Raw genomic sequence first — 22,619 nt, forward strand, 5'->3', positions numbered from 1 at the left:
TTTCACAGTTCCAGTTTTGCCATAAATGCGTAAAATCCGCGATCTAATTGTAATCGAAATCGTACGAAATTCGAGTAAATACAATCTCGTTCTCGTCATAAAATAATGTACAATAGTAACGTTTTATAGTCGATAGTTCTGTTGTCAATACCAGTCCGTTGCGGAGAGTCGTGAAATAAATAGTTTTGGTCCCCGAAGGGTTAAACCTATACTACCGAGCACCAAAGACGTCTGACATGCGTTGTTTTGTAAGAATTACAGGACTGAATTTATGTAGACGTCTCACCAGTTTCTTTTATAACATGAATGCTTGAATTAAGAAATTTATTCGATCAGTTCCTACGATACCAAAAATGTTTGAATAACAAAATGTGGAACCGGTCATTTCGATCACTATGATAGGTTCAGCGTTACAAAAATTAGTACGTCTGAATAGGATCTAGTATTATAACCAGTATTACACGGCTCGTTCTTACAGTTGTTGAACAATCGGTAACTGTAAGAACGTGCCGCGATGCTCGAATAATCGCGTCTCCTCTACCCAAGTTGTCCGATTTTCGTTTCAAATTTCAGAGAATTCAACCTCGCGGACGCCATTTTCCGTGGGTCGGTTCGCAGCGAGGCGAGAACGCTGACGATCCGACCAATCCGATCGGAAATATCGTTCGGCGAACGTGATCGGGGAGCCAAATGTTCCATGTAGAACCGTAGTCATAACATCGTTACGGATTAACGATGGTTTTCACGCGGTCCGTGCTCGCGCGCGCGCGCTCGCTCACCTCCGTCGATATACATGTATGTATTATTATTACTCAACACACGCGCGCCGCGTGTCTTCACCCTTCGATTTATCGATCCTCCAAACCCGTATAATCAATGCGAAGTGGGCGAACACCGCGGCCTTGGCATTGCGTTCAGAATAGAAACCGTCTTAAATGGTACACCTTGTTGATCTCGCTTTCGGAAATTGCTCTCCTTTTAACCCTTTTAACTCGGTAAACAGAAATTACCGACTACTCGGCGATTGGTCGTGCTTAGGTCCGATTAGGTTACTCGCATCGACCTTTTCAATTGGGTTTTCCGGGCGCGCTCCGCTCGCTCTACGCAGGCATCGATCTTTCCTCGTCGTCTTTCCTGACCGATCGGCTATCGATGCAACGTTGCCTCCGCGAACCGAGTCGAATGAAGCAAGATTTGCAAGGCGTACCTAAATGTATGTAAAAACTATCGAATAATTTATTTGTTTAGTACAGGGGTGTCAAACTCGCGGCCCGAGACGAACATTTTTTATGTCAAGTATCAGGGCGTAAACAATAATTTAACTTTATATATGTGTTTATTACAATGTACTAGTCAAAATAAAAATATTTGTTTCTATGAACATTGATTTTTTTTTGCGGCCCACCTAAAGTTAAGCATTGTTTATTTGATCGAAGTTAGCTTTTGAGTTTGACACCCCTGGTTTAGTACTTAAGCGGTCAGCTGTTGCGATCTCTTTGAAAAGTGTGCACCCAAATTGTGTCGAAGGAATGAAAACGATATCGAGTATACTATACAAGATGAGCCAAAATTGCACTACTTTCGAGAAATGAGGGATTCCTGAGGTCGGTTGAAGTAACTTTTTCCTTGGCGAAAATGCAATCCGCGGCTTTGTTTACTAGTTACTGACGAAAAACACTGACCAATGGGAGGCAAACTTGCCTGGCGCGAGGCGGCCGAGCCAATCAGTTGAACTGGGCTTCGACCGCTCGTTGGCTCGGCCGCCTTGCGCCAGGCGTGCTCGTCTCCCATTGGTCAGTGTTTTTCGTTAATAACTCGTAAACAGAGCCGCGGATCGCATTTTCGCTAAGGGAAAAGTTTCTTCGAATGAGCTCAGGAACCCCTCATTTCCCGGAAGTAACACAATTTTCGGACACCCTGTACAACCCAGTCACTGCATACAACTTTTTCATTATAATTATTTATTGTATTTAGTTATAATTATAATTATTTGTTCGTTATAATTATTCATTCGTCTGTTTTATTTCATCTTGGCCTCCAAATATTCGAAACGTCTTCAACTTTACGAATATAATTTGGCTCTCACTGAAATTGCAATTTGAACAGCGAATTGTTACGCACGAGTGTACTCGTTGTAACACAAAATCTTGTGATTTCTTTACGACGAGTGGAAAACAGCTAATTGTTATCTTTCAGCTGTCTCGAAAAGAAATCGACGCATCGCGACTGATTCTATTCCAAGAAAATTAATTGAACGTAATTGATTGGTGAAAGCTAAATTGGAGAAAATTAATATTCGTTCCCGCAGAAATTCGATTTTTCTAGAACAGAGTCTGTGCTACGCCGCATCGCGTAGCAGTCTCTGTCGTTGCTGGCCCCAAAGTTCCGATAACTGTGTAGAAAATTATAAACGATGAAAAATCGGTGAAAATCGTGCATCGCCGTATCGAGCCTGGATCGCGGTATCGAATCGTTTTCGTAGCCGATACCGTGAGATCGCTTTTGCGGTGATCTCACCGTGACGACGGTGATTCCGAGAAGGAGAACCGGCCGAGCGCAGTCGAGCTCCGTTGCGTAATCGCATTGGGGAACGATAGGCCGCGAAAAGAAAAAGAGCCCGAGTTTTCCTGGGCGCGATTTCTCTTCCTAGCGATTGCTGCCGATTCTCCGGGGCGGGTCTTTCGTGATAATTAAGAGCAGGAGACGTTGGCCGGGATCGGCTCGGCTCGACTCGACTCGGTTTACTGGCTTGCTTTTACAGGGCGGCGAGGAATTCTCGCGGATCGAAGGCGACCGGGGCCCCGGTTCTCCTTGAGATGCGATTAATTCGCAAAAAAATGCAGCACCTCGGCCGCGGATATCGAGTGGGTCTCGCGGAAGCCGGCGAAGCTTCGAGTGCTTCGTGCCGCAAAGCAGTTTTTCGATGGATCAGCACGACGCTGATCCGCGGCTACGGAAAATGCGGAGCCGGCGATGTTGATCTTAAAGAGGACGTCGATGCTTTCCACGACGATCGTGTTTTTCCGCAGAAAAATCGCTCCACGACCCTCGACGAAGGAACAACATCCTGGACGTAATTGAGCGAGACAGTCTGAATATCGCGATAAATTTTCCGATTTTCAACGTAACGTCGAGATTTGTATGGTTTTGTAACAAAAAGAGTCGAACGACAATATATTCAGATTCGTTATTATTTCGATAAAATTTTTCAGCATACGGTACGAGTTACACAGATCGATGGAGCGTATTTTTGAAATTCTCCTTATTACAATTGCAACCTAGAAATATTTGTTTACTTATTCTTTTAGCAAACTGGTCGGACTAACATCTCGAGAAAATATTCAAGACGTTTGATCTAATTTGAAAAATGTTATTCCGTTTGCAAAGCTGTGCATTCTCTCAAATCTGTTTTTTATATTGCTGTTTTTTATATATAGATTCTCTCAAATCTATTTTTTTATATTTTTATATTAAATGACCACTATCACACTTTTATTTGAAAATTGTTGAATCTGTAGAGACATTTCCATAGAAAATAATTGAATAAATATCATAAATCAAGCGTGCATTGCAATAAAAATGGCGAGAAGTTCAACTGAAATTCCGTCTTGTTATTTCTACAAGGTGTCCCAAAAATGTCTCGCAATCCGAAAGTGGCGGGTTCGTCGGATCATTCGAAGCAGCTTCTTCCTTTACAAAAATGTTCTCCGAGGCATCGTTAACGAGTTATTAACGAAAAACAGTGACCAATAAGAATCGAGTGCGGCTGACGCGACGCGGCCCAGCCAACCAGCGCACGAAGCCCAGTTCCGCTCATTGACTCGGTCGCCTCGCGCCAGCTGTGCTGGGATTCGACCGCTCGACCGCTGGCGCCGTTGTCTCGGCCACCTCGCGGCAGCTGATCTCGCCTCTCATTGGTCACTGTTTTTCGTTAATAACTCGTTAATGGTGCCTCGGAGAACATTTTTGTAAAGGAAAAAGTTGCTTCAAATGACCTGAGGAACCCGCCACTTTCGAATTGCGAAACATTTTTGGGACACTCTGTATAAAGCATAGGTCGCTCGGTAGATTTGGGTGACAATAATTCCATTCTATGGTTCCAATTGTTCTTTAAATTTCTCCTAATTTCACAATTGAGGTCTCAGTGTATTCGCAAGTGCTGTTTCTTTGGCAATTCGGTTTTCCCAAGTCTCGTGGAGACGATTCTCAATCTCATTATCGGGAGATTGTATCCCGGAAGCCCGACTTCGGAGAAGATGACGCGTTCGACAGAGAGCAACGTTGCGATTCGAAAACCAAGAGCGAAACTTCTGAAAAATCTCAACGAAGCTCTGGCCGCGTTCGTTTCGATGAGCGAGAGCGTTGTTTGCGGATGCGCGAGCTGGCCAACGAAGAACCCCGGTTTGCGGTTGCCATCTGCTTTCTTGCCGCAAATTGCTCTCGAGCCGTGAAACAGCTCGAACAGTGTCGGGTTAAGCCCGGTACGCGTGGTTGATCGATTGTCGAGCGTTTTTCGCCGGCTATTGCGTCGGCGCGATCTTATCCGGCATGTTTTCAGCGGCGTATCGTCTTTATTATGTGAACGGTACGGAGGCGCGCGTGGTCGCGCAAGGTTATACCGACGGCTCCTAACCAGTAAATTGGACTCTACGACCGCATATCGGAGTCTGACGCTTCTTCCGGGTATTGAGCGCGATTTCAGGCGTCGCGGCCGACGCGGTCATCGTCGAATATCGGACGTGCGAATTCATTCGTAGTTCCCCCGTTTTAAGGAATCAACACTAAATTTACCAAGCTTAAATGGGATAAGAAAAGCAGCAATTTAACGTCTTCAAAGACAAATTGAAACTATTGGAACACGATGCTAGATCCCGACTTAAAAGAACGGAACAACACGCGGCCAAAGCATCGACCGCGCAACTATTGTCTCGCCTGCCCGATAATGTCTGTTTATTTGAAAATTGAGAACTTATTTCTAGCTTTAACACTATACCTACCAAGCAGTAATACTAACTGGCATTGTACCGCTTCACAAAAGTGAGAAGACCGAATTTATTTGGAATTTCTAAAGTTTTTATTATAAGACTTGCTCCAATAACATAACTTATTCAAGCGTTTTCCACGAAAGAGTCTCGGAACTTTGCAGAATTGCAAAATAAGAAAGCGGTCACTTCGACCGCGGTAGGTTTAGTGTTAATGTCTCCTTGACTAAAAGCGGTTGCTGCCTGCCTCTACACGTCGAGTCTATCGATGCGTCGTCGATTTTCTACCATTCGGTCGTCTCGTAAGTTCGTCACGCGAACACGTTTATACTTCTTGACGCGTTGAATCGATTTTGCAAAGGTAATTTCTGTATCGAAGAACAAACACGTTCTAGTCGCCCAACCGAAGAGACGTTTATTATATTATTAATTATTATATTATATTATAATTAATATATATTATATATTATATTATATTATATTATATTATATTATATTATATTATATTATATTATATTATATTATATTATATTATATTATATTATATTATTAATTGTCTGTCTCTGTCCAAAGACGTTAAAAAAAAAAATAAAACCGGCAAACGATACGAATTTATGAGACGACCTCGTACTTCAAAAAGAAGATTCCTTTGATTCCGAATCGCAGACCTTGAGGATCTCGTAACACTTTAGTCGAGGAAACTGAAATTGAAAAGTTATATTCGATCGAAACGATTGCTTCTTTACTTGTTCTTTTTTTCTTTATCGACTCAGAGCATTTACAGTGAATTCTCTGATGGAATTATGAACAAGTTCGTTTTTGACGATTTACTGTGACACGAGGAGTAACTTACACGGTTGCATTTAGATCGCTGTACATTATGTTATAACAATTTGTTTGCGATCGTCGTGATATTTGGAATAATGTTAGATTTACTTGGCTAATCTGTTTGTTAGGTTCAAGGGGTTATAGTTTTTTCGTCTGAAATCGCTAGTGTATCGAATCGATTCGATAGCTAATGCGTTTTTATGCATCCACTTTTTCGTGTTCCTCGGTTTCACCGTTTAACCGTTTGAGTTCCAGGCGGTATTGAAAAAACACTATCGAAGAATCCCAAACAGCGAAACCGCGCTTTCTCTAAACGAGTGCGAGAAGACCCAAGCACCGCGATAGCGCTTGTTTTATTTTATGTCGAGAAATACCAAGCGACGCAATAATAATGAATTAAAAAATTTTATTTTCTAATGTATTATTGCATTATTATAGTATTTGTTCTACCTATTGTAAAATGTACTATTTACATTAATACTTTACACTCGAGTGATGACTCAGAGGCACCACTAACATTTGTTATATCGCGTTTTAAAATAATTTTTATATTAACAAAGTTTAGATTCAAAAAATGGTTAAGAATGTAACTGTTGTGTGAGTCCCAAGAATCAATTTCATATGCATAAAATGCATTTTATCATATAAAATAAAAAATACTATAAGTGAGAAAAATGATTTTATATTTACAGTTAAAATAGCTTCGAGTGCAAAGGGTTAAAAGAAGTTGTGCGATGTATTTTCTTCGGTAAATCTGAGCGCGCTTCGACAATCGGTAACGCACCGTCGGTTGTCCACGATGTTCGAAATGTGCTGGGTTTTTTCTCGACATAAAATCTCAACAGCGCGATCGCGCATCTTGGGACTGAAACGGTAAAACGTTCAATTAAATACACCGTAGCCTGCTTGGTTAAATATTAAAAGAATTTAACAAATGAAAGATACAGACTTCCAGATTATCGTGCCACATTTAATGTAATGTAATGTAATATAATTGTAATGTAATGTAATTGTAATGTAATGTAATTGCAATGTAATGTAATTGCAATGTAATGTAATTGTAATGTAATGTAATTGTAATGTAATGTAATGTAATGTAATGTAATGTAATGTAATGTAATGTAATGTAATGTAATGTAATGTAATGTAATGTAATATAATGTAATGTAATGTAATTGTAATGTAATGTAATTGAAATGTAATTGTAATATAATGTAATGTAATGTAATTGTAATGTAATGTAATGTAATTGCAATGTAATTGCAATGTAATTGTAATGTAATTGTAATATAATGTATAATATAATAATAATATAATACAATATATAATATAATAATAATAATTATAATAAGTACTAATAGAGTGAGAAGAGCAGCGACATTTATGTACAGCGAGACTTTACATGCCGACGCGCATAAGACCAATTCGACTATTTTCATGCGAAGCACGAGATCGTGGAGGTCACTGGTGGCCAACTCCCGTTTGCTGCAGATCCTAATAATATCTAGAGTGTTCGGAACGTTCGACAACAAACATTTGTTCCGAAACTCAATGAATCATCCCAGCCGTGTACGATCGACTTGACGTGGCAATCAATGCGTTGATTCATTGGAAACGCAACACGCCGGTAAAATACACAAAGGATAGTAAAATACAGCCGTTCCTCGATTCCTAACGCTCGCTATCCACGTACCACGTGCGATCTGTTCTGCGCGAGCGAAAAGTGTGCGAGCTATGCCCGTCGACGAATTAGAGCTCCACGATTAGAAGATCGATCGCGAGAAGACGACGTTTCGTGCTACGTACAGTGCACGTCGTTTATACGACGCGTTATTACGCTATTCGATCATCCTAATATATTCGCTCGGAGGACTCTCTTGAAATTAATCTGCTGCTCGATTTTTTTTGGACAGCCTGCTGCTAAATGCGATTATTTAGGCATTTTAACACATCGTACGCGTAGCATTGAATAGAGTAAATATAATAATTATAATAATAATATATAATATATATTCTACATTATAATATATTATTAATGTTATATATATATTATATAATCCTATATAATATAATATAATAATATAATGTAATGTAATATTGTAATTTAATGTAATTGTAATGTAATGTAATGTAATTGTAATGTAATGTAATGTAATGTAATGTAATTGTAATTGTAATGTAATTGTAATGTAATTGTAATGTAATTGTAATGTAATTGTAATGTAATTGTAATGTAATGTAATTGTAATGTAATTGTAATGTAATTGTAATGTAATTGTAATGTAATTGTAATGTAATTGTAATGTAATGTAATTGTAATTGTAATTGTAATGTAATTGTAATGTAATTGTAATGTAATTGTAATGTAATTGTAATGTAATTGTAATGTAATTGTAATGTAATGTAATTGTAATGTAATTGTAATGTAATTGTAATGTAATTGTAATGTAATTGTAATGTAATTGTAATGTAATTGTAATGTAATTGTAATGTAATTGTAATGTAATTGTAATGTAATTGTAATGTAATTGTAACGTAATTGTAACGTAATTGTAACGTAATTGTAATGTAATTGTAATGTAATTGTAATGTAATTGTAATGTAATGTAATTGTAATGTAATGTAATTCTAATGTAATGTAATTCTAATGTAATGTAATTATAATGTAATTGTAATGTAATGTAATTGTAATGTAATGAAATTGCAATGTAATGAAATTGTAATGTAATGTAATTGTAATGTAATTGCAATGTAATGTAATTGCAATGTAATGAAATTGTAATGTAATGTAATTGTAATGTAATTGCAATGTAATGAAATTGTAATGTAATTGCAATGTAATGAAATTGTAATGTAATTGCAATGTAATGTATAATATAATAATAATATAATATAATATATAATATAATAATAATAATTATAATAAGTAATAATAGAGCGAAGAGCAGCGACATTTCTTGAATTTTGTCCATTCTCGTGAGCGGAGAGCATGGCAACCGGGCCCGATCGAAAACTGCGGGACAGACGTGAAATCGACACCTGTTTTCCCTCGCCGCGTCGGCCGGAGCTAAGACTTTCATCGCGAAGCAAGAAAATCTCGCACGATTTCCCCGGCGTAGGTGGGGGAACGTACGCGTCCGTCTCGTTCTCGTTCGACGCGAGGTCCAGCGTACGGGTTATTTTTACATTATTCTTACTTTATTCTTTACCTTGCGCCATCCAGGCCGCCGTCCCGCTAATGGGTTCTCGATATCCACGTAGCCATAAAGCGGCCGAGAGGAAACATTGCGGCCAGAACGGTCGAGACGCTCTTCTTTATTTAACCCCGTAATTGCATCGCCGGAGGACGCCGCCGAACTTCGTAAGTCCGTTTAAAGCCAGCGGGCAAGTTCTTTCCGATATTCACTGCCCTTTCGAAAACGATCGACAGCGGGGATCGGGACGAACACGACTATCCCGATCGATACTGTTCACCCGAAAATTAATTAGTCGGTCCAATAAGATCGGATTACTCCACAACCCGAATCTCGCCGCGCTCTATACGGCCAATTTAATTGTCCGCGCCGATTGTTCCTCGCTTTTTACCGTTTCCGCGGCAATCTTGATTCTTTCAATAATTCCTCTGCTTCGTTTAGACGTTCCATCTTAATCGCAGCACGAAAATCGTCGTAGCGTATCGCGTTCATGATATTATATTATGTACTTCTTACATTTTTATTTTTTTCTACCCTCACTTATTTCTTTTTATAACTTATTTTGTTCTGCAGAGTATGCGACGAAGGGTTTTTTTACTCGTCGCATCAATAAACTATTATTATTTTTGTTATTAATATTCTATCTGTTGGATCGGAGAGGAAGATTTTATTCCGATTGCCGGATAAACTCCAGAGATGGACAAAATTGTATTCTCGGATGACGGATAAAAAAGAGGCGAAGTCGAACGAATAAAATTGAATTCGAGTACAAATTTATCCAGATAGAAATTTCAATCGAATATGAGTTCAATCGAATCGGATCTTGTTCGAATACGAAATTATTCGTGCATAGAATCATTCGGATAAAGAATTATTCGAATAAAGAATTATTGAATAGAATAATCGGCGACGAATAACGAATTATTGGAATAAATAGAACAATGAATTCACTCGAATAAATAGTTAGAACAATCTACGACGAATAACGAATTATTCGAACAAAATGTTCGACTAAAAGCAATTCATTCGGTTTCCAAATCTCGGATAAATATTTCTTCGAGACGATCCGAACGAAATAAGATGAAAATAAAATAATAATATATTATTTTATATATATATGTATATATATAAGATAATTATTATTATTTAATATAGATATATATAAGATGAATATAAAATAATAATAAAAGCAAATCATTTGGTTTCCAAATCTCAGATAAATATTTCTTCGAGACGATCCGAATCAAATACGATGAAAATAAAATAATAATATATATAATATATTATTATTTTATATATATAAGATGATTATTATTATTTAATATATGTATATGAGATGAATATAAAATAATAATAAAAGCAATTCATTCGGTTTCTAAATCTCGGATAAATATTTTTTCGAGACGATCCGAACGAAATAAGATGAATATAAAATAATAATATATATAATATATTATTAATATATATTATTATATTATATTATTATATATTATAATATATATAATATATTATTAATTATATTGTTATATATATTATTATATAAATCTATATTATTATATTATTATATATGATTATTATATATATAAGATGAATATAAAATAATAATAAAAGCAATTCATTCGGTTTCCAAATCTCGGATAAATATTTCCTCGAGACAGATCCGAACGAAATAAGATGAAAATAAAATGAGAAATAAAATAACGCCGAACTCGATGACGGCCGAGCGTTCGAGCAACAACTATGACGATTCCAGGTATCATCTTTCGCGGAGCAAGTGTTGCCTTTAATTGAGCTTGATTCGAGCATTTGCGGAAGCCCGGAGAGGTCGCGTGGCGAAACCTCGGCGTTGTTCGGGCCGCACGAGAGATCGGTTCTTTCGCATAAGCGCGTGGCATCCAGGTCCCGTGGACGAGAGCGCGGCCGATGGCGTGGTCGTTCCGCGAGGTCAACCACGCCGGTTTCTCGTAGGTGGAAGCCGGCGGCCTGGGAACAATTGGCAACGAGCACGGCGGCAGCTTCGCCGCGAAGCTGCACGGGAACGGGGACAATTGATTCTCTACGGCGGTCCTCGCTGCCATAAATGGCAGTCGCCGTTCCTCCCGATCCTCCGGCTACCTGCCCGGACACAACGAGATTCGGGATTGTCTGCGAAAAAACGACGAGAGCCCGCCGTCCCTTATTCGCTCGTCGAGTCCTAACTATTTCGGGAATTCGATACGCGGATTCGGAGCGTTTCGATTCAGCGCCGCGTCGCGATGCGATGGCATGCGATTCGGCGCGATAAGATGCGATTCCCGGCGGTGCAACCGATAGATTGCAACAACGTCTTCGTCGATCGGTTTCGCCTCCGCTGCCTCTCCCGGCAGCGGCGTTCGAACGAAACGACCGCGATCGCCATCTGGCGCCGCCTCGGCCAAACGGCTTAACGCTCTATCGGTACGGCGTTTCCGAACGAGGATCTTCTTACCGATTCTTCGCGCCACCCCTAAGATTGCTACGAGAGCTAGTACCTTTACTATACGGGTACCCGAGCACCCATGAGACACCCGGAGACACCCAGGTTAAACACAAAAATATCCGGGTATCTCACGAGTGCGCCGACTTTTACGAATTTCTATTCAAGCGACGGCTCGACGAATCTTCTCGAAATTTTCAGCGCGCTTTCGTTCGTGTTTCGACGTTACGAACAGAATTTTCTCGCCGCGATGGGACATTTTTCTACGGAAGCATTATCGTCGGTGTAACTAGAGCGTTCGAACCGATAGCGATAATCTAGACATGGTATTGTTCTAGAGCAAATAACTGAACGTATATATGCCTGTTTAGCTGTTCGTGAAATTTCAAAATCATTGCCATTTGTGCCAATAATTACTGTCGAATGATTCACCTATTTCGCGTTTCGCCAGGCGTATTTCGCAGATCCAAGAATATCGCGCACCTTCCGCGCTTATTCAAGAATCTAGGGAAACTGATGCTTTTTTTTACGTTTACAAATAAATAAATGAAAAAGAGAAACTAATATTTTGCCGAAAGAAAGCTGCAAGATTTTTCAGACGAATTTGCGTTCGAACGCGGAGAAAATCTCCGCCGTCGCATGGGGGTGTGAATCGCGAGAGTTCCATAACGGTCCTCTGCGTTTCCACGCTCTCGTAACCCGAGATATTCGAAGGCGAGACGTCGGTCGGGACGATTGTTCTTCGGGGTGAACAGTATTTCGAATCAGGTGAGACAGTGGCATGACCGTGGGGCTGGTAATCGGACGAGCGACGAACGACAAATGCGTCAGGGTCCGGCGAATTGGCGGAATGCCGTGGACTAAATTCACGCTCGGCGAATTATTTTCTGTGTATATGCCGCTCCGAAGAAAATGGAATAGCTAAACTTAGGTGTCAGCTAACACGCGCGAACAGCGGCCAACCGATAACCCATTGATATCGATCCAACCCCCTTCGGACCGTGTCGCGACACGTGACAATCGAATGATCGAGCTTGCAGTTCCTTCCTTCCGGAATACAATGTCTATCTATTATCCGCGCGACGCTAAAACCGTCGAGCAGTTCCGAGTGACTCGCGGCTAACCCTTAACCGACCTTTACAGGCGCGTTCGTCTTATTGAAATCATCTCGTTAAACTCAGAAACGACGGTCGGCTTTCGATTTAACTCCTGTCTAGCGGAGTTTACGGCTGAAATCTTCTATTGGGTTGGCAACTAAGTAATTGCCGATTTCAGTTATAGATGTCTCTCACGCCCATTTTTATGATATCCGTAAATGTTATATTATAAAATATAATATAATATATTATTATATATTATTATTATTATTATTATTATATTAATAATAATAATAATATTATAATAATATTAATATTATAATAACAATAATATTATAATAATATTAATATAATAATAATATTATTATTAATATAAATATAATATTATTAATATAATATAATATATTATTATTGTTATTTTTGATTATCCGTGAATGTTAGCACCTGGACAAATTGAATGCAGCGGTCAAGGAAAAGCGACCAGAATTGGTCAATCGTAAAGGTGTCACTTTCCACCAGGACAATGCTAGGCCGCAAACGTCTTTGTCCACTCGGCAAAAATTGATGGATATTGGTTGGGAATTGATGTTACACCCACCATATAGCACTCCCTTCGTGGTAAAACTTTTAATGATGATGACGCTGTAAAATCTCACTTAACTCGGTTTTTGGCCGAAAAGGACCAGACTTTCTACGAGCGTGGAATTTTCAAGTTGTCGGAGAGATGGCAAAAGGTCATCGAACAAAATGGAAAATACAATACAGATTAAACTTCGTTCCAAGTAAAAAAAATTTTTTATTTCATTGAACAAATCGGCAATTACTTAGTTGCCAACCCAATATTTCGCGGAGAGATTCGCGAGAGCAGATATTGGAAATTCTGCCGGACGATGGAGAATTTATCTAGATCTTTAACCCTTTGCACTCGAAGCCATTTTAACTGTAAATCTAAATTGATTCTTCTAACTTACGGTATATTTCCATTTTATACGACAAAGTGCATTTTATGCATAAGAAATTTATAGTCTTTTGACTCGTACAACAGTTAGGCTTTTAACAATCTTTTGTTTAGACTTTTACAATATAGTTTGTCTATAGTTTGTCTAGACTTTTACAATATAAAAATTATCTTGGAACGTGATGTAACAATTTTAATGGTGCCTCGGAGTCACCACTCGGGTGCAAAGGGTTAACCTTTACGCGGTTCGTCGGGAGACTCTTCTTATCTATCCGCTCGCAATTGGAAATTTCACTCTGCGAGATGCGCGCCCCGCATTGTAACACCGGTTCTCGTTACGAAAAAAAATAAAAATATCTTTATTTGAAACATCAAAAACCACGGCTTTGGAATATTTTTCTTAACCCTGTTACCTGTGAATTAAGTTACAGCGTTTCAAAATGCAAATTATAGTTTCAAACGTATCTTAACACTTCCACGACCGCGCTAGAAACCAAAAATTTTCATAAAATTAAAATATTTCATTCTATTGAACAAAAATTACGAAGCAAACTTATATGGCATCGATTACTTCTTCAGCATTCGTACTTCATGCAAATCTTAATACGGCCTTCCTAATTTAACTTGGTTACTTCTGCGGTAATAAAATTCAAATATTTCATTCTATTGAACAAAAATTACGAAGCAAACTTATATGGCATCAGTATTCTTCTCCAGCATTCGTACTTCACACAAATCTTAATAAAATTAAGCAATCATTTTTAATTTTTCGTTAATCATCTATTCGGTCGTCGAACGACTAAATTTAAAAGGGGAGATCACCCCGTTCGGTTGGCTAAGCATTAAAATCTTGAGTAAACCTCTCTCTGAAAACTGATAACGGAAACACCGACGGCCTTCCTAATTTAACTTGGTTACTTCTGCGGTAAATCGAACCCAGCAGTGCCTCCCGCCGAGTTAAGAGCTAACCAATGTCAATCAAAGTCGCCGCGAAGGGACTAGCTCACTGTGCGACGACTAAAATACTTTTTCCGAGAGAGAAATGACTGGAAAATGTCACGAAATGACAAAGGGGAATAAAAAAAGAAACCCTCGCGCTCTTTAACTTCTTTGGCACCTTTTCCAGAATTAACCATCTTCTCGTGGAAGCTCCGAACAAGATCGTAAACTTTGTCGGAAACGGACTCTCGCCCAACTGTTAGCCCATCGACAAGAGCAAAACGAACGTTCGAGTTCGGTCTGCAACATCTTTCTAAGGGTTCCAGCTAATTTTCGATGGTCCGTGTGCCCCGGAGCGAAAGACGTGTCCGGTTAAGGGTTGGTAATCTCCTGGAGGAGCAAATGCAGGGTGAAGAACCTGAAACGGGTCGTCCCAACTGGTCGAGAGAGGTTCCAGCGTTGAACAACTCGAGCTGGAAGAACCGGGAGTCCTAGAAAACAAGGTGAGCCGTCGCGGCGGCGGAAAGGGTGCTACCGTAGGCCGCGAAGTGGCTGCTTCGTCGTCGACTAGAATTAAGCTTAACGAACAATTGCGGACTCTAACGATTGAGCGCGCCGCGTCGGGGAAAGAGTCACGAGGGAGAGAAGAGAGAGAGAGAAGAGAGAAGACGTGTTCCCTCGAGGAGCGGGAGAGAGCTACAACCGAGTCAAGTACGAATGCATCGTTCGCAAACGCTCGGCGGCTATGCGACTTAGTCCGTTGCTTAATTTGTCGCGATTAGAAAGAGAGAGAGAGAGAGAGAGAGAGAGAGAGAGAGAGACTGACTCCCGTTTCGTCACGTCACGAGAACGAAACCGGTAACACGAGTCATCGTGTGACGGCCTCTTTCCTGGAACGAGGCGGAACCGCGCGAGCCGGCGCGGCACAGCGCAGAGCGTTTCGCCCGCGCCGCTAATTAACGGGGTCGATAGCGTCCTCTGGTTACGCTAGCCGTTTGGGTCAGGGTCAACGCCAGCATCCGCGAACTCGGATCAACTCGTCCGAGCAACTGGCAAACTCGTCCGCTTTTCGACTTCGACTTCCTAGTCCGGGGATACGGGCTCGTTGGCCCTGGGGACAACACGCTTCCGGGAAGAAGACGACATCGCAGGAAGAAACTGCCAAATTCACCAGCTAGATATCGGTCGCGCAACGTCGATTCTAGCATGCGTCCTCTGGGAGAGACACGGTTTCCTTAGATCAGTGGGGTGGCCAAACTTTTGATCGCTACGGGCGACCTGCTTTTTTTTTAAATTATAGACGCCGGTCTATCAACTTCGTGTGTGTTGTTAGGTGATCGTAAGAAAAGTAATGATTTAACGCTAAACCTACCGCGGTCAAAGTGATCGCTTTCTTATTTTGCAATTCTGCAAAGTTCCGAGACCTCTTTCGTGGAAAACGTCTTGAATAAGTTATATTATTCGAGCAAGTTTTATAATAAAAACTAACAAACAAAATCGAAATAAATTCGATCTTCTCACTCGTATGAAGCAATGCGCTCCAGATACTATTACTGCTTGGTAGGTTTAGCGTTAAGAAGAGAAGAGAACGGTAGAAATCTGTAGTTCCAAGGAAAAATGCCGCGCGTCGCGTGAAATTCTGCTTGAAATTCACTAACCGTCCGCAGATATTTAATAAAAGATGGGAGCAACGAACGTGAACTTCTGAGAGGATCCAATAAATACAAATAATTTCTAACGTAAATCTATCAACTTAAATAAAACAATTTTGCCGATCATCAAAATAACCGTTCTCTTAGTTTGCAATTCTGCAAACTGTAGAGACTCTTTCATGAAAAATGCTTGAATAAATTACATTATTGGAGCGCGTTTTATAATAAAAACTAACAAACAAATCCTAAATAAATTCGGTCTTCTCACTTTTGTGAAGCAGTACGTGTACAGTTAGTATTACTGCTTGGTAGGTTTAGTGTTAAAGCCAAAATTATTATAATTATTATATAATTATATATATATTATATAAATATATATATATTATATAATTATATATATATATTATATAATTATTATAATTATTTAAAATAAACAGAAATATTATTGGGCAGGCGAGACAATAGTTGCGCGGTCGATGCTTTGGCCGCGTGTTGTTCCGTTCTTTTAAGTCGGGATCTAGCATCGTGTTCCTATAGTTTCAATTTGTCTTTTAAGACGTTAAATCGCTGCTTTTCTTATCCCATTTAAGCTTCGATAGTTCCTGGGTTGTCCTAAGACGCCATTCTTTGGTAGCGCCAACGGCGCTACCCGGATATGCTGATGAAATCTCTCATCTATTGTTTACCCGTACTATACGCCTTTACTGTATCCACTATATGTATATTTGTTATTATATGATACTTATTATATATATATCACACTATCTCTTATTTTTCTTCTTACGTTTGTATTGCGTTGTATCATTATGCACATATATTGTTCTTTCTATTTTTATTGTACTCGTATGACAGCTATAAAAGAAGCTCTTTATTTGTACTTCTTCGTCTGTAACAAAGGATTTTTACACCCGTACACATGAACAAATGATTATTGACCAAAGTATGGCCAGTTGCTTGAATAGTATTTTCATTAATGCGAATAAATTATCCGGATCACTGAATATTCTCTGTACACTTTCAGAACTTAAACGTAACGCTTTACAACTATTACGATCCTATGATGAGTTTGAATTGTTGTATAATTTTTAATATTTTTGGTACGCCGCGGTCTAGATCGGTAAATAAATCCTAAATAAATCTTAAATAAATCCTAAATAAATCTTAAATAAATGCTAAATAAATTCTAAATAAATGCTAAATAAATGCTAAATACATTCTAAATTCTCCTGACATTAGGGTAATTCGATCTTACAAAACCGATCCTGTTAGTGTCTTAATCCATCGTCTCGCTTGCATCCATCGCGTAGGTTTAATTGCTCTCGACGGAGCCAGAAAAATCCGGGACTCTTTATCCCCCCAAAATCAAGCCCCAAGGACACGGTTCTAGACAGCCGTCGTAGCTCTCGGGCTCGAACAGTGTCCAATACCGCTATCCCTAATTGCCAGCGAATCTCTAAGCGACTATCCGAGGCTTCGGCGTAATAATCAGCTTTCGAGCAAGCGTCCGGGCCAGACCGATCAGCTTCCGCTGGTATCGCCGAAGCGGATACGTGGATTTCCTAACCGGTAACGCGGTCGCGACCGGCCGATGTCAGCGACCGTACTGCCGAAACCATATTCGGCCGGTGAGCCCTATCCAAGGTCTACCGGTGGAATCAAATTGGCCACATCGACTTTCCATCGGCGGGGCTCGAGTCACGCGCGGACACAAAGGGCGACGGTGCGAAACGTTCGAAGCTTATCCCGAAGTTCCGCGATGCCTGTTAAGTGCTTACCGAGTCGGCTCCAAGCCCCCCGAAAATACCCTAATTAATAGATCGCGGATCTTTGGGCAAAATAAAAATTGACATTGTCAATTGCGATAAACAAGAGCCAAGTAGCGGTTTCTTTCTTTCGGTAAAGATTTTAGAAAGTTAAAAATAATAGATAAACTATAATAACTAATAATAATAAACTATAATAACTAATAATAACTAATAATAATAAACTATAATAACTAACATAACTAATAATAGATAAAATAATAGATAAGCAATGTTAAACTCTTAAAATTTCTCCGACGTTTTAAATTCTATCCACTGGTTTTTACGATAAATGCATAAGATCCGCAGTCTACTAATTAATTATTATTGAGATTAATAAGACCTTGAACGAGTCGATTGGCCCCTTGCTTCGCAATTTAATCCCGATGCTTCGGATCGAAATGCTTAATTAGGCTTGACGCTCGTTAGTCGGTGGCGGAAGATAACGTAACTTGCTTCAAAATCGATACAACGCACAGACAGATAGATCGCTGTTACGTGCACAGTTAGTTTACAATGAGTAGGTCGCAAATAGTCAAGTTTGGCACCGGCGACGCGCACGAAACGACGCGTCTTCGCGTGTCGTTATTCTAAAACAAGCGGATAATTGGCCACGAATTTTGCATCGGCTCTAATATAGCCGCGCGTAGAAACGCGTATTATCGCGAAGAAAGTGGATATTCGCGCGGCTATTATTCGCGCCGTAAATCATGCCCGATCCGAGAACTGCAACAAATTGGACAGCTCCGCGTACAAAACGGCCTAATTGGGCATCGTCGCGATGGAACGTCGAGCTCGCGGGCGCCTCGATCCTCTCGAAAACAGCCTTGGCGAACGCGAAAGCTCGAGTAGTTCTCGCGGCCGGAGAAAATTCGAAAGCAGTCGGAAACCTGTTCGAGCGAGTCGTCGTCGGCGTCGTCGGGCGCGACTCGCGAAAACGATCGACGAGATCGGGGCCTGAGCTCCGCTGGCGACAAAGAGGAAAAAAAAGGAGGCTGCCGATCGCCGGCAAACGCGTCCTACTCCGTGTCTTTCCTTGACGCGACTGGTGAAGCGTTAGTACAGTGCAACACCCCGACCCGTTAACCAAAGACGTCACGAAGCACCACGAAATGACGCGATCGCCGCAACGGAACAACACTTCCAAATGTATATTTATGCCCGATCACGACTCACGATCAACGATTACAATCACGAGTCACGATCGGCTCTCGGGCACGGAGCTTGCGCCGACCGAACTCGATCGAGCCTCGACGGTCTCCCCTCCGTCGGTTTTCTCAATTATTTTCTCGATTATTTTCTCGTCTGTTTCCCATCTTTTTTTCTTTTTCCTTATTTCTATCGCGATCGTCGTCGTCGACGACGACGCTGTCCGGTCACCGCAAATCCGTGCGCCGAGCGCGATCGCTCAACCGAGTACCCTTTAACGCGTTTCGCGTGACAAGGCACACTATCGATCGACGAAACGGTGACGAGAGGCTGGGTCTACCGATGGAATTCGATTTTTTTTCAACGGCGTTCGATCGAGCCTGTCTCGAGGAACACCGGATGTGGGCGGGACACGCGACATCTTCGAGCATGCTCTAGAGCTCGATCGATTACGCCGGTCGCTAATGAAATTCTAGGTGCACCAACCACTGTTTTGGCAAGCCTTGGGCATCTCGGATTCGCGGACATCGATTGTGCGCCTACAGTTGGCCGGTAAATCGAGGGTAGCCTACGTACAAAACTGCTCTTTCGTAAACCGCCGGATAAGTACTTAAATTTATTCGTTGCTCGGATGCTTCTATTGGGTTGGCAACTAAGTAATTGCCGATTTCAGTTATAGATGTCTCTCACTCCCATTTTATAAAATTTTATAAAATTATTATTATTATTATTATTATTATTATTATTATTATTATTATTATGTTATTTTTTATTATCCGTGAATGTTAGCAACTGGACAAATTGAATGCAGCGGTCAAGGAAAAGCGAGCAGAATTGGTCAATCGTAAAGGTGTCATTTTCCAGCAGGACAATGCTAGGCCGCACACGTCTTTGTCCACTCGGCAAAAATTGATGGATACTGGTTGGGAATTGGGAAATATAGCCCTGATCTCGCGCCATCGGATTACCACTTATTTCGATCCCTGGACAACTCCCTTCGTGGTAAAACTTTTAACGACGATGACGCTGTAAAATCTCACTTAACTCAGTTTTTGGCCGAAAAGGATCAGACTTTCTACGAGCGTGGAATTTTCAAGTTGTCGGAGAGATGGCAAAAGGTCATCGAACAAAATGGAAAATACATTACAGATTAAACTTCGTTCCAAGTAAATAAAAATTTTTTATTTCATTGAACAAATCGGCAATTACTTAGTTGCCAACCCAATAGTATTCGACTTTGTGCATAATTTTACTTTCTCTGATCTACGATCATTGATGTACCACAGTCTTTACGCAGTCTTGGGAAAGTTCCTTCGACGGTTCGACTGCTACGCGTCAAAACCTACACAAAATTTCATCGAAGTATTTTATTTATAGCGAAATTGAAATTGAAAATATAAATTACACGACGTCGGCGATGTTTTGAACGTTCTTACGTTTCCTGGATCCCGATGAAACTAGCGAGTGATATTGGATCGTCTTAAAAATGAATTTTCAAAGCTGAATAAATAATTCCGTCGCCAACGTGTAGGTGACGCGGCAGCCAAAGTATTAACTCTTTGCACTCGAGCGGTGGCTCTGAAGCGCCGCCAATATTGTTGTATCACGTTCCAACATAATTTTTGTATTAACAAAGTTTAGATTTATAAAAATCGTTAAAAGTGTAATCGTTGTTACGAGTAACCGCAAAACTCAATTTTTTACGCATAGAATGCGCTTTGTCGTACAAAATGGAAATACTATTAGCCAGAGAAATTGGTTTAGATTTACAGTTAACACTTAGCCAACCGAACGGGGAGATCTCCCCGTTTTAAATTCAGTCGGTTGACGACCGAATGGATGATTAATGAAAAATTAAAAATTATTGCTCAATTTTATTCAGATTTGCAAGATGTACTATTGCTGAAGAAGTAATCGATGCCATTATAAGTTTGCTTCATAATTTTCGTTCAAGGGAATGAAATATTTTAATTTTATGAAAATTTTTCAGATTTCTAGCGCGGTCGTGGAAGTGTTAAAATGTCTTCGAGTGCAAAGGGCTAATCCTTTCGAAACAAATTTGCAATCTGCTGCTTCGAGGAACATCTCGAACAAAATGTTCGAACGCTTCGCGAAATATTTTCAAACTGTCGTTTTGCTGGTGGAACGTCCGCGAATCTAGCCGCCGAGCGGAGGAACAAAAAGTAACAGTTTACGTTCCGGGGGATGATTCTAAGTTTCCCAAGACGGCGGAAGAAGATGGAGGAGGGGGGGAGCCGAAGTGAATTTGTCGCGTGAGAACTCCGTCACCGTTTCGCCCCTGAATTGCAAACAACGAATAAAACGGACATTACTGTAAGCGGACTTTCGCCAAACGGTGGAACTTACTTTGGAGTTTGTGACGTGGTCGGCCGGCACTGATTCTGGAACGGTTTGCAGAGTGCTCCGCATACTAGCGGACATTGTAGGCCAGCCAGTTTCACTGCCTCAAACCCTCCGACGCTTTAACGGTGCGACCTCTTCCCCTACGCCTGCAACAGAACGTGTGCACACGTGAACGATCAGCCGAAGACTCGCCATAAACGCCGAAAAATCCTTTGACTTCTGACGGCAAATGGAGGTGGATCCATTTCACCACGAAAGTCCCGCGGAGTTTCGTTCGTACGGGGCAATTAGATCATTTTACAAACCGAACGCATTCGCGCAAAATAAAAAATTGTAGTTTCTACATTCCCGTTTCGGTACGTGTTCACTTTATTACCGGCCCTGCCCTAAATTTGTTTATCTTTTCTGGTGTTTAACCCATTGACTGCCACGCAAATTTAGCGCGTCTTGCCCTGGGCGCCACGGTATTATTACAAAATATAATGATGTTAAGTTACCGATATAATATTGCAATGGCAATTACAGTATTTTTTTTTTGATAATCAATATGTTGCCATCAATATGGTGCCACGGTTTTATTTTAAAGAAAAAACATGACGTTTTACAAAATATAATAATATTAAGTTACCGATATAATATTGCAATGGCATTTACAGTATTTTTTTTTGATAATCAATATGTTGCCATCAATATGGTGCCACGGTTTTATTTTAAAGAAAACATGAAGTTCTACAAAATATAATAATATTAAGTTACCGATATAATATTGCAATGGCATTTACAGTATTTTTTTTTTATAATCAATATGTTCTCTACACTATAAGGGTGTCCCAAAAATGTCTCGCAATCCGAAAGTGGCGGGTTCCTTAGGTGATTTGAAGTAATTTTTTCCTTTACAAAAATTTTCTCCGAGGCACCATTAACGAGTTATTAACGAAAAACAGTGACCAATGAGAGGCGAGCTCAGCTGGCGAGAGGCGGCCGAGCCAACGGCGCCAGCGGTCGAGGCGGTCGAATCCCAGCTCAGCTGGCGCGAGGCGACCGAGCCAATGAGCGGAACTGGGCTTCGTGCGCTGGTTGGCTGAGCCGCTTCGCGTCAGCCGTAATCGACTCTTATTGATCACTGTTTTTCGTTAATAACTCGTTAACGGTGCCTCGGAGAAAATTTTTGTAAAGGAAGAAGTTGCTTCAAATGACCT

At 40.5% G+C, this 22,619-nt stretch overlaps 1 protein-coding gene across 8 annotated transcripts in view; it reads right to left on the bottom strand.

The window, feature by feature from the left end:
* LOC117221585 (serine/threonine-protein kinase MARK2) overlaps window positions 1–21,561 on the bottom strand; it is a 135,380-nt gene extending 113,819 nt beyond the window's left edge. For 7 of the 8 annotated variants that reach the window (XM_033472653.2, XM_033472654.2, XM_076523944.1 and 4 more), the window contains exon 1: window positions 21,424–21,561. The gene's annotated coding sequence lies outside the window, so the exon portion shown is untranslated. The remainder of the gene's footprint in view (window positions 1–21,423) is intronic. The other variant, XM_033472664.2, reaches the window with a different exon arrangement.
* Between the last annotated feature and the right edge of the window lie 1,058 nt (window positions 21,562–22,619).

The sequence above is a fragment of the Megalopta genalis genome, chromosome 7, assembly GCF_051020955.1.
Source record: "Megalopta genalis isolate 19385.01 chromosome 7, iyMegGena1_principal, whole genome shotgun sequence".
In the NCBI taxonomy this organism is placed as follows: Eukaryota; Metazoa; Arthropoda; class Insecta; order Hymenoptera; family Halictidae; genus Megalopta; species Megalopta genalis.